Here is a 12,263-nt window from a genome sequence, read left to right as displayed (position 1 = left end):
AGGCCTGTTTTTATCCTGCCATCGTCACTTAATTAGTCGTTATGGCCTTCATTTTGCTAAGTCCTTATGTAAATTGTGCAAAGAGGAAAAATAAAAGTAATTTAAGCTTTCAAAGCAATTCTGTGTAAGGATTTTGTTGGTACCTTGAAAATACCACATAATTCCTTCTTGCTTTCTCAATGAGCTTTTCAAAAATATGTACTCAATTTGTGGAAGTTTTTCCCTAGAGAAAGTTTCCATTGATTTAAGTGGCAATTTTGCTTGAGAAGAAAATATAGTTGCAATTCTTTATTTTGTTACTTTCAGCGCTCATAGTGGTTTGAAATCTTTTGCAGTTCCTGTGAAATTCCTTGGTTGCTGCCTTCTGTAACTTGTTCAAAGACTCTTGTTCCTTGCTTGCACAAGTTTTATGACTACACTGTTATTTTTATTCTCTGAGAAAGGTACTGATTTAACGTATCTTTACTGCTGTCTAGACTTCCAGTCTGTGGTAATAAATATATTGTCAATACTTTATGTACAGCCTGATATTTCACTTTAGCCTGCTTCTGACATTTTAAAGCCATTATTATTACATCCTGCAAGATAAACTAGCTATATAGGTGAAGTTCTCGACTGATGAAAGCTAGCATAGTTTCTGAGGCTTTCTTAATAACAGGCTTTGGTAATATCCCGCATGAAAAGCTTGTGCAGGATGGCAACAAAGTGCTGTTCTGTAATGCCAGCTACTTAAAAACAGTTTGCAAGTACTCTTTGAATTATTGACTTACCTCTTCTGAGTATGTATAGTGCATCCTGCTACTGCTAATACTAAAAATGCACTTTAGTACAGCACCAAACAGCTGATGAAGAAATAAGAAGACCAGATTTAGTTCTTTCTCTTGACTAAATGGAATCGAACCAACAGCTTCCCAGAAGCTGTTCTAAGAAAGTTAGTTTTTCTATAAAGATGAGGTACTTTTTGAAATAAAATTGAGATTCATTTAGCAAAGAAGCATAAATTATAGTTCAGTGGTTAAGGTACCAACTGATAGTGGGAGACATGGACACAGGTCACTGCTCCTAAAAAATCCTCTTCTTTCTTCAATTTAGAAGTTTCTCTCTGAAACTCTCCACTGTTAATAAACCCATGTCACCACTTATACTTCCCAGCCCTGTCAGAAATTTCCTAGCTTCTTCGAATTGTCACATTTTTGTAAGATTCACAGTTATTTACAGTTTGGTGTTGAATGTTATGAATAGTTTTCTTCAGAGTGTTTGTGGGAAGAAACCCTGGCTAAGATGTGTCAAAATGTTTCAGTATTTATTGGTTTTGAAACAACATACTATTTGAAAAATTGCAAAACTTAATAGTGGCTTAAACACAAGAAAAAGAAACATGTTGAACAGGATTAAAAGTTTTGATTAACTTCAAAAGAATTTATCATCAGACTGATTCTGAAAAATAGCTTTATTTCTCTTTGCTTTAGCCAGTGAACCAAAAAATCAGTTATTTTCATAACTTTGTTTATTTATAGTATTGCTGAATTTGAAACCTTGATAATTCTCTATTAGTATAGTGTAAATTTACGCACTCAGATTGTTAGTCCTGTGTTGCTAAGTAATTAACACTTAGTTTTGTTAACTGTCCATTGTTATGCATTTCTGTTTAAAAGTCATAGCTTCTGATAAATGTATTTCCCTCTGCTGCTATAGAGGAAGGCAGTTCTACTGTAGTTATTTTTCCTAGCAAAATTTCCACGATAATACCACATGTTAAAATAATTCTATGGTATAAGGTAGGTGACCTTAAAAGAAATTACACATTGAGGAATGCTGTGAGGCAGGCATAGTAATAACTGGGCCATATCTAAAGAACGGTATATCCTCGAGTGGATTAAAAACCAGGGAAATTCATATTTTAATAATTTCCTAGAAAAATAGATCAAATAGATCTTAATGTCTGAGTGTCTCCTTGTGCAGATATGCAAGGTAATGGCTGATTGCAGATTCAGAGCCATCCCTTGTATATCAAAGTCTTGGCAATAGGGTATTGCTCTTTAAATTTAGTTCAATTCAATCTAATCTAAAACATTGTTTAATTTCATCTCATCTCATATGAGGGGAGCTGTTGAGCCTTCTGATTATGTATTCCCTGTCTTTTTTACCTAAGATGTCCTCATTAATGTTGAAAAATGTTAATGTTAAATAATGTATTAATGACAGATACCATTGAATGAGATGAAGTTATTTCCAGCACTTTGTTCTGTTTGCATTTCAGTGGCATGGAACGAAAAGTCAAAGCCTCTCATCCGAATCTACTTCACATCAAGTATGAGATTTAGTTCTAGGTGTCATACATCTATATATTTCATTGATGTTTTGCAACGACTTTTATTTCATAGGTTGTTTTTCGATTTGTGCTTGGTAGGATCAAGCACGACTATATTACATATAAAGGATATATATGCATATGTGCGTGTATAGGCATGTAGATATATATAAAAAATATAAAAGCCTCAGTCAAACATAGAAATTGGAAAATCTTGTACACTGACGGAGTTGCGAGCAATGGAAAGTGTTAGGCAAATCAAAGAAGATGGTTCTGCCATTAAAACACTGGACCAGAAATTAGGGGATCAGTAAAATGGAGGGTTATGCTGTTTCTTTCTAATTAATTCTGAGGTTTCTGTATTTAAGTTGTAAACTCTGCTAGTGATCTCTTGGTCTGTGCATGTATTTTGCCTACCACAACACACTGCCTTTCCAAGAAGGAAAATTAAGCCATTCTCCGAGACCAACTGGAGTGCCACAGATCATGTCATGTGTTTAATTTGAATTCCTTCTCAAAACAGAGTGGCAGCATCAAAACCGCAAATTGGGAGCGGTCCTCAATGTGGTCCCTGACACGGGCTGTGGCCGGTCTTGCTCTCATGCACTGTCTGGGAAAGTGCTAATTTGTGAAGGTCAAAACTCTGCCAGAGGGCATGGTAGGAATTCAACAGAATGAGTGTTTGTGGGTGAGGCCTTAATCCTCTTCTCTTACCTGTTTTATTTATTGTTATTGAAGCAGTTGGAGTGCTCTGCCAAAATTGATGTTTCAGAGCAGTATTGTAAGATGAGAAGTATTAATACAACTAAGAAGGCGCCTGTGCTTTCATCTTAATATAATGCTGGTCTTCATTTTCTAGTCTGAGTCAGTTTTCCAACTGTTCGTATAAAAAAAAATCTTTAGAAAGAAAATAAAGATGTGTAATATACTATACTTTTATTATACATACTGATCAAAGAATTCCTAGTACCTGTGCTACCACACAGAAGATATTAGAATTTCTTGTATTATTCATCGACTGCATTTTTTATGGTATGAAAATTTTGTGAATAACAAATATGTCGTACTTAGTCAAATTGTTGTGTTAATATACTTGTGGCTATGGTTTTATTTTAGCTAAGCACTTCTTTTAAAAACAGGCAATATATTATTTTCATAATTAAATTGTACTAATATACCATTAAAATCTGGGAAGAAAGCCAACAGAAACCACTTTAATGGCTTCTAATCGTATTCCGAACATTAGCGTGTTACCTAGTTGCTTTATTCTCTTAGCGCAGAATTGGGGTGGGGGTGGGACAGGAGGGGAGAAGAGAAGATACCAGCTTGGAGTTTGAATGATTTGACAAGATGTTAAATCAAAAGGGTCTGAAATAAGAAAGATCTATGGAAAGAGGAATTTATGGAACAAAGGCAGGAGCATAAGCAGGAGAAGATCAAGCTATGATATACAAGTGGCAACAAATCTTCCAGAAAGGATTTTTTCCATTGTTCACAGCATCAAGGGTGTCAAGGAGGGGGAAATGTAGAGTCTCTAAAAGTTGCATAGCATGAGACATTTTGAAGAAGAAAAGAAGGGAGAGGACACAACTCAAGGAGTGCCACCGAAATAATTGTTGAATCATTAATGAACTCGATGGCAAAGTGAAGTTGTAGGAAGTTGTGAGAGACCATAGGGCACCACACTTAGCTTTTGCGGGGAATGCTTTAGACCAGTCATGAGGTATATTTTGACTATGGCTTCAAGGAGCCATCATATTTAGAAAAAAGAAAATAAAAAGTTATTGCAATATTCAATAATTTAAATATGACTCATTACCCAAAAGATGCTAAGCACTTCCCTTACTGTGTGGAGAAAAGGGAGGGACTGAGGAAGAAATGAGAATAAGGCTCCAGGAATTACTTAGGAAACCTGGCATACAGTATTTCCAATAGTCATGTAGGATATGGTCATTGAAATAATGGCAGAAATGATCCACTGACAACAGGAAAAGGAGATTTGGAACTTCCTTGGTCTGAGAAAGAAAGCATCTGGTCGAAAACTTTCCATAGAGTCCTCACAGCTTCTGTCCTCGGTCTGTTAGAATCCAGATCTGTAAACTCTTCTTTATTTTATTTTTTTTTTTTTTTTTTTTTTTTCTAATTGGAATTTCAGGAGGAAATGTCTGGCTACAGGGTACGGTGTACATTGAGGGAGCTTCAGTAGACACAGACAACATATAAGAAATGCTGATAACTGGCGCACAGTGGAATTATTCAATACAATTTCATTACACAGACTTTGCAACATAATGTAATTTAATCCAGTGGGAATGCAGAGATTTTGTTTGGAGACTTTAATGCTGGCTTGAATGTCTAATATGCCATGAGAATACTATTTATATTTTAGTGTGAACAACTGTGTCAAAATGTTTTTAGTGAAGCAAGAAGGTGGGCTCTTTTTTTTTTTTTTTTAAACTATTTCCAAAGTCAGATCACAAGTGTTGAAACGATCTTCTAGGCTTACAAAATAGGGAGATGAATCTGGACCCAGTCTCGAATTACTTGGGGTTTGCTGTGTATAGATCTAAACTGTGTACAGCTCACTAAAGCTGTGCAGTAACTTAGAGTTTGATCTGGTCCTTATCTCGCCATTTCAAATCTCTGACTGTATGGAAAGTTGCACTTCTGAAACGTGAATTTGTGTTACATAGTCTACTGCCTAACTTACACTGGGAAACAGAATTATTGTATGAAGCTCTGAAAAGGAACAGCACCAGTTTTCATGCACTGGTATGAGGAAAGAAGTCGAAATGGTGGCAAATCAACTGGCTGGACTATTTAAGTCATCATACATACTGGTCAAAAAAAGCCTTTTGTCAGAGACAGAAGAAAGAAAATCTGTGAGGATAGCAAGAATCAAAAGATATGTTCTCTGTTGCTATAGTAGGTATGGATTTTCCCAGACATAGGAAAGCATTGTAGAGTAGTGCTGTGGAAGAGTAGAAGTAGAAAGAGTATGGAGTACATAATTTTCCATCTGCTCTGAAAAGTATCTGTGTGGAAAGGTTGCATGATTCTTCTACTTGCTGTGAACATTCCCAGTCACAGATGCCTATTTTAACGAGCAAGTGAGGTTTGTCGTGTGTTTAACCTCTACCAGCCTTACAGAACCAATTCATTGATTTCTGGACCCCGCAGTAATCGCACTGACTCAATGTTCTGCCACATGTAGTACTGAGTTATTGCACTGGGGAGTTCCACAGACCTTGGAGTTGCACTGACGATCCAGATAAACCGGTAGCTACGATCTTGTTAAATTCAGCGGGCTCTTGATAAGATTTAGAATTTATACTTTTCAGCCTTTAATAAGGTGATGATGTACGGGCTAAAGAAGACAGCCTCCTTGCAAGGATGTGAGCTGAGGTGACCCCCTGTCTTTCAATTCACTGACCAAAGAGCTGAGAAAATGCAGGATGATAGTGATGGGCTAAAAGTAAACGGCCACGTTCCTGAGCGAGCGGAAGCCATGGAGGTGATTTGAGTCATAGGCGCATCGCTGAGTCACAGTGCCTCCCAGAGTGATTGCTGGGATCGTGCTGAATTTTATGACCTTAAGCAAGCATTATTTTTCTGTAACTCATTAACCCGGTAGCCGCAGAAATTAATATTACTTGGTATTTTCTCAGCATCAGTTTTGCAGGGCTTCTTTTCAGACAACAACTTCGTCATTGTTGGGAAAAGGTGGGCACGGTGTTATATGACACAGATTTTCAGACATAAAAGGCAGATGTTTCTCTAAAAGTTTTAAATGCTAAAATAAATATTTGTGTTTTTGAATTAGAGATGAAGACTTTCCTTCAGAGAGGGGATGGGAACACAATGTGGAAGTGAGATGTAATCTGATTTGTACCCAGACAGGCAAATGGTCCAGAGATTTAAAGAATCAGCTGCGCAGCTGAGGAAAGAATAAGAAACGCTGAATGATATTGTTAGAAAGCGGGAGTATATAATAGTTAATGTTACTCTGAGCACAGTGTTCTTAGTTGCTAAATTCACTCCACAGTCTATATGTAGCTCCGGTTGTTAATAAAACTGTGTGTGGACGTTGGGGCCTATTCCAGAAACCAGTGCTGTGCCTCCTAAAGACGCCTGCACTGGTAGCTGTTTAGCTGTTAATGGACTCATGGAACATGTATTAGCCTAGTGATTACCATCCCATCATTGTCCTTCTGTTACAGGAGATGACATCTGTGGAAAGCAAATGTCTCTATGATCATCCTTCTCCCAGAGACATTATAAAGTTTAAAACTACACCTGTTCCATTTCCAGAATACCATTTGCAGGTGGAAGCTGAATCTGTTACCTGTTAATATGACCAAAATGTGGCGCGTAAAATCCTTATCTTTTGCTGTCTTTGCGCCAAGTGTTGTGAAGTAAGTTTTCCAGAAGGACTAAGCTGCTCTGATCAGATGGTAGTTCTGGTTGGGGCGTGCAAACCTCTTTGGTTTGCTGGCATCCACAGCTCGTGCATAAAACAAAATAGTGACATCTCATGTTTGGATCAGGTAATCCTCTTTTTTCACAATCAAAATAGAGCCAACAAGTCCTTGTTGAGATACAACAGTAAAAAACTCGGTCATTTTCTGCTGTCCTTACTCATCCTGCAAATGCTGTCCTCCCTGTGGTCGTTAGCAGGGGCAATATTAATAAGACCAGCAGTATATCTGGGATCTGTTACAGGCAAAAAGGAAGAAGTACCCAACGGTGTGACTGTTTCAGGCATTGTAACCACAGATAACCAATCTGAGGAGCTGTCTATCCAGTAGAACAATGGTGTGAGGTAAAAAGGTTTTGTTCCCACAGAGTAGTTTCATCTGATGAGCAAGGCTTACAAAATAAGAGCAGAGATGTGGTAACCCATTGTCTTGCCACATATCAGCACCAAGGTTCAATACTCTCGGAGAGCTTAGATCGTCTCAGAGTTGCCGGTACACGTTGATGTCTGTGGCTACATCTTCAGGGTTGTGACTGTCAGATTAAGCAATTCTAAGAAAGTCAGCTATGTTTTTCTGCGTAGAGATGAAGCCAATAGAATGGTTTGAATTTTTTTATATGGTGTATGATCTCTTGCGGTTTGTTCCTGTGATTTCACATGGCTTGAATTGTATTTCATTGCTGTGCAGGTTGTACGCTAATATTTTGGAATGATTGTGTGATGCCCATTTTTGCTATAAGGTGCGATTGAAGATCCAGTCAGTGGCTTTTTTCCATAATCGTCATAGCATTCCATCTTATTTCTGCCATTTTGAAGTATGCTCAAAACTCTGTTAATCACTTAAAGTTTCAAGAAAGACAGACACTTACTTGCTGTGATAAAAGGTACCAGCCACCAACTGAATTAAAAAGGTTATGTTATCTGAGGTATGAGGCTAAAACTCACCTGATCCCCAGTCCTAGGCTCACTATAAACACATAACAGGTAGGGACAATGTAATTTTCTACTGCTCTGACCATCAACCAACCGTGAAATAGTAAAATAGACTGTACTCTCCTGCTCCAAACAATCCGAGCTCTGTCTACTCTGGTCACCATCGTGGCATTCTTGTCACAGTAGGCAGGCCAGAGAAACACAAAGGGGTTGTTCCGCTCTTTTTATGTATGTTTTACTCAGTAAGAAAGAATTTCTCTGCTGAGACTGATATGAGGAACTGGTCCTGAATCATTGTTTCAGGTCCCTGTTATTATTTGCATTTTGGAAGTTTGCTTTGCAACCATGGGCTTATGCATTTTTTTTTTAATGCTGTCACTCATGGCACAAAAGTCTCCAGGACACTTTGCACACAATACCTATTCTTTGCTTGTACTAAAAATGTGTAGTTATTACTCTGAATACTCTAATTCTCAGCAAAGGACAAAGGAGATGAATTACTCTTCCTCTTTTTGAAAATACAGTCTAGCCCCAAACGTTGTTGTAAATGCATATCAATTCTCCTGCTGTATGGCCCGCCTGAGTTTCTTTCTATCTCCAGTTTTGTTTCATAGCCAGTCCCTTCCAGGAATATAAAGAATTGCTTCTTTCATTTGTTTTCTCAATGTGAATTCTTGATTAGTTTAAAATATTACATTTTCCAGTATATTTTAAGTTTGAGAAAAAGGATTTTAAAAAGTAAAACGGTAAGTCTGTATCTCTCTCCATAGCAGCAATACTTTTCTTGACTCCCATTCACTATTTTCAACTATTTTTTCATATTTAAAGTTTATTTAATACAATAGAGTAATAAAATAATTTGGGTTGGAAAGGACTTGTAAGGGTCATCTAGTCCAACCTCCTCTGCAATGAAAAGGGACATATTCAACTAGATCAGGTTTTTCACAGACCCGTCCAACCTGACTTTCAATGTTTCCAGGGATAGGGCATCTACCACCTCTCTGGGCAACCTGGGCCAGTGTCTCATTGTAAAAAGATTCTTCCTTATATCTAGTCTAAATCTACCCCCTTTTAGTTTAAAACCATTACCCCTTGTCCTGTTGCAACAGCCCATGCTAAAAATTTTGTCCCCATCTTTTTTGTAAGTCTCCTTTAAACACTGGAAGGCCACAGTAAGGTCTCCCTGGAGCCTTCTCCTCTCCAGGCTGTTCATTTTACTCTGTGGGACAGGACTACAGAAGACAGTGTTCTCTTATTGCCATCTAAGTAGTAGGTTAGTAATATATTTGAGAGCTATTTATAAAGATAAATTTGAATTAATATGGCTGATAAAAAGAAATGATGAATTATTTACCATACAACAGTAACTGAAAGTTAGCCGAAAAGGCATTTTTAAGAAAGAATCTTTACGAGCAAAAAATGTGTTATCAAAATAATAACTGTGAACACATAACTATTTGTAATATATTTACATATGTTATGAATATATGTAAATATGGTTGGGTTGTCCATTGCTACTTCACTAATTCCATATTTGTCACAGACAGAATAAATACAATTTCCAGGGCTGACACAGCCTCATCTGCTTATGGAATCCTAGTTCCCCTTGTGCAGCCTCCTACTTGACTTCAGGCAGTGGATTTCAGACTTCAGTTTGAATAGTGCGAAAGTTGTGAATGTTAAGTTTAAATGAGATTTATGATCTGTCTAACTCAACAGGAACAAACGCTGAAGGGATCAAGGGCATCTCCACTCCTGCATAAGACAATCTCTCTTCTTGGTCCAGCTGTGCCAATTAAAGAACTCTCTGGTCCCTAACTCCATTCTTGATTAGACTTCTCTGGCAGACGAGCAGGTAATGTAATTGCTCTCTTGTCTTATTAAAGCAAACGTGCCAAGATAACTCTAACCACTGCTGGTTTTGCTTGACGCTAATCATGGAGCACCTGGAGGCAAGTTTCTCTGCCCACTGCAGAACCCAGTGCCCCTACAGGCAGCTGGGGTAGTTATCTCTCATACTGGCCCAGCTGGATCTGAAAGCAAGGATAACCCCACCTTTAGCTTCTTCACCAGGCTGATTCTATGATAGTTTGGTGCAGTCCCAACATTTCTGCTCAGCTCTCTGCGTTTGCACTGCTTTGCTCCTCTGGCGTGATTAGGAGGAGGCGCTGCATGAGTTGGTGGGAGTGAAGAAACTTATGTCCAAACTTTGCTTAACTCATTTGGGTTGAAGGTATGCCTTTCTGGAAAAAATGGTCAGAGCACTTGGAGAAATATTGCAGGTGCTATAGTCCAGCACTGAAAGCTGGGAGAGATCATATCTCCTCAGGTCAAGAAAGGAAAACTCAAGCCCGTGACAGACCACTGAAATGCAGTCGCTGAAATTGTGTTTGAAAAGATTCTGTGGAAGTGGACATCTTCGTTGAAAGTATTTTCTCCGAGTGAAATGGTGCTATAAGTACAGAATACAGTATGAAATTAATTTTCATTAGCAAGCGTCCTGTCATTTACCCGGCTGTACTCAAAGAACACACTACAGAAATGTACTCTGTTCAAATGTGATAAAAAGAATGAATCTGAGGTTGGCTTCTCCTGCTGACAGTCCAGCTTATAACACAAAAAACCTGCTGCCTCGTCATTTAAAAATACACCAGAAACTAAGAAAAAGAAGCTTTAACCAATCAGTCTGGGACACAGGCATTTTTAAGCTAGCAAAGGACTTCTATCCCTCTTGTGGGTTTGTTTTGCTTTCCTTGTTGTGTTCAGTGTTATTCATGAAAACACTGTTTTAAATCATCTATTCCTGCAGAGAATTCCTGGATGCGGAACAGTGTGAATAGCCAAGAAATGCGTAATTGTTCATCCTGCGTAGTCTCTGCATTTAATTCCTTTCTAAGATCTGTCCAAATTGAAATGTTTGGCTGTGAGCTGGTACTCGCGAGGGAGAAGTCCTCGTAGATCGAGAGTGGCCGGCAGTGCAGTATGATGCTGAAGGCATCCTGTCAGACACACCGTACCGGCCTTAATAGCACCGGGAGTCACAGCACACTCTTAGTACAGGTCTTCTTCTGGGTCCTCAGCTGGAGATCTGTTCTTTGCAGGCATATCGGAGGTATTCAGCTCGGCTGCGTCTAATTCTCTGGCCACAGTAGTAGTCAACACTGGTTTGCTGTGCTCACTTGTGCCAAGATAGTGCCAGAATTTGGGGGCCCAGCCCAGAGGAAGGGCTTGGCAGGGCGGTGTAGCAGCCTCCGCCAGCGGGAGAACTGGTGCACACTGCTCTTGGAGCAACCCGGCCACTGTGATGGAGCGCTGGAACAAGATTAGCACAAAAAGCGCAGCTCAGTCCCTTTCTTCTAAGAGAAGCGTGTTTGGGGGGATGCCTGCTGAGTGCTGGAGCAGTGTTTTAATCAGATTAAAAAAGAAAAAAAAAAAGCTTAATCAATAACCACCAAGCTTGAGTAAGAGCAAGATGTGTTAACTGGTGGGAGAGGGTGCCGCAGGGCAGCTGGCCTTCGCTGTGGGGTTTGCTAGGGTTGGAGATGGAAATTTTCTATTAAAGGGAAACTTACCTTACGATTTAGAGACATCTTTTTATTATTACTGCATATAGTTATGACTTGTGTGTTTACACTGAAATAATAATGAAACCTGAAGCAGAGGATGGACAACAGTACCACAGTGTTATTTGCAACCTTTAGCTGCCAGGGAATGGTGATACAGAAGAGAGCCCTCTATTATAAATTTTTCTGACGGACTTAGGAAATTTACAGAGAAGCCTCAGGTTTTTAATTAATCATTTTAATTTGAGTGCACTTTCTAAATGCATTCATTACTTTTTTCATTGCTTTCTCAGTTGCCTTTGTCACCTCAGTTACTGAGGAGCCAGCTCCAGGCAAACTTCAGAAATATCCTTGCAGCGACTTTTCATGATTATTTGGCTTTTATTTGCAGAACATAGAATCATAGAATGGTTTAGGTCGGAAAGGACCTTGAAGATCATCAAGTTCCAACCCCCTTGCCATGGGCAGGGACACCTCCCACTAGACCAGGTTGCCCAAGGCCACGTCCAGCCTGGCCTTGAACACCTCCAGGGATGGGGCCTCAACAACCTCTCTGAGCAACCTGTTCCAGTGCTTTACCATCCTCAAACTGAAAAACTTCTTCCTAATGTTTAATCTGAACCTGCCCTCTTCCAGTTTAAAGCCATTCCCCCTCGTCCTATCGCTACACTACTACAGATGTCTAAACAGACACTGCAGAACACTCTTATATACACCTTTACTTACTGTTCCTTTCCAAGGGCAGCTACTCTTCCCAGATAGCACAGTCCTTATATTATAAAGGCTGATGATGCACTATGGAAATTTCGTCCGGGTTCTGTCTTGCAGCGTTTGCGTTGTTGCTAAACTACCTGTTTTTCCACTATTCTTATTTAAGAACACATAGCAAAGGCTAATGCTATTACATGACTTGTTCTCACAATCAAATACTGCCGACGCTAACCTGCTTAGTTTCTGTGCAATTAAGTGACCGCACACT

This window comes from Vanellus vanellus, assembly GCF_965231255.1.
Source record: "Vanellus vanellus genome assembly, chromosome: 5".
Taxonomy (NCBI): Eukaryota; Metazoa; Chordata; class Aves; order Charadriiformes; family Charadriidae; genus Vanellus; species Vanellus vanellus.
The sequence above is the reverse complement of the archived record's forward strand: the minus strand, read 5'-3'. Positions refer to the sequence as shown.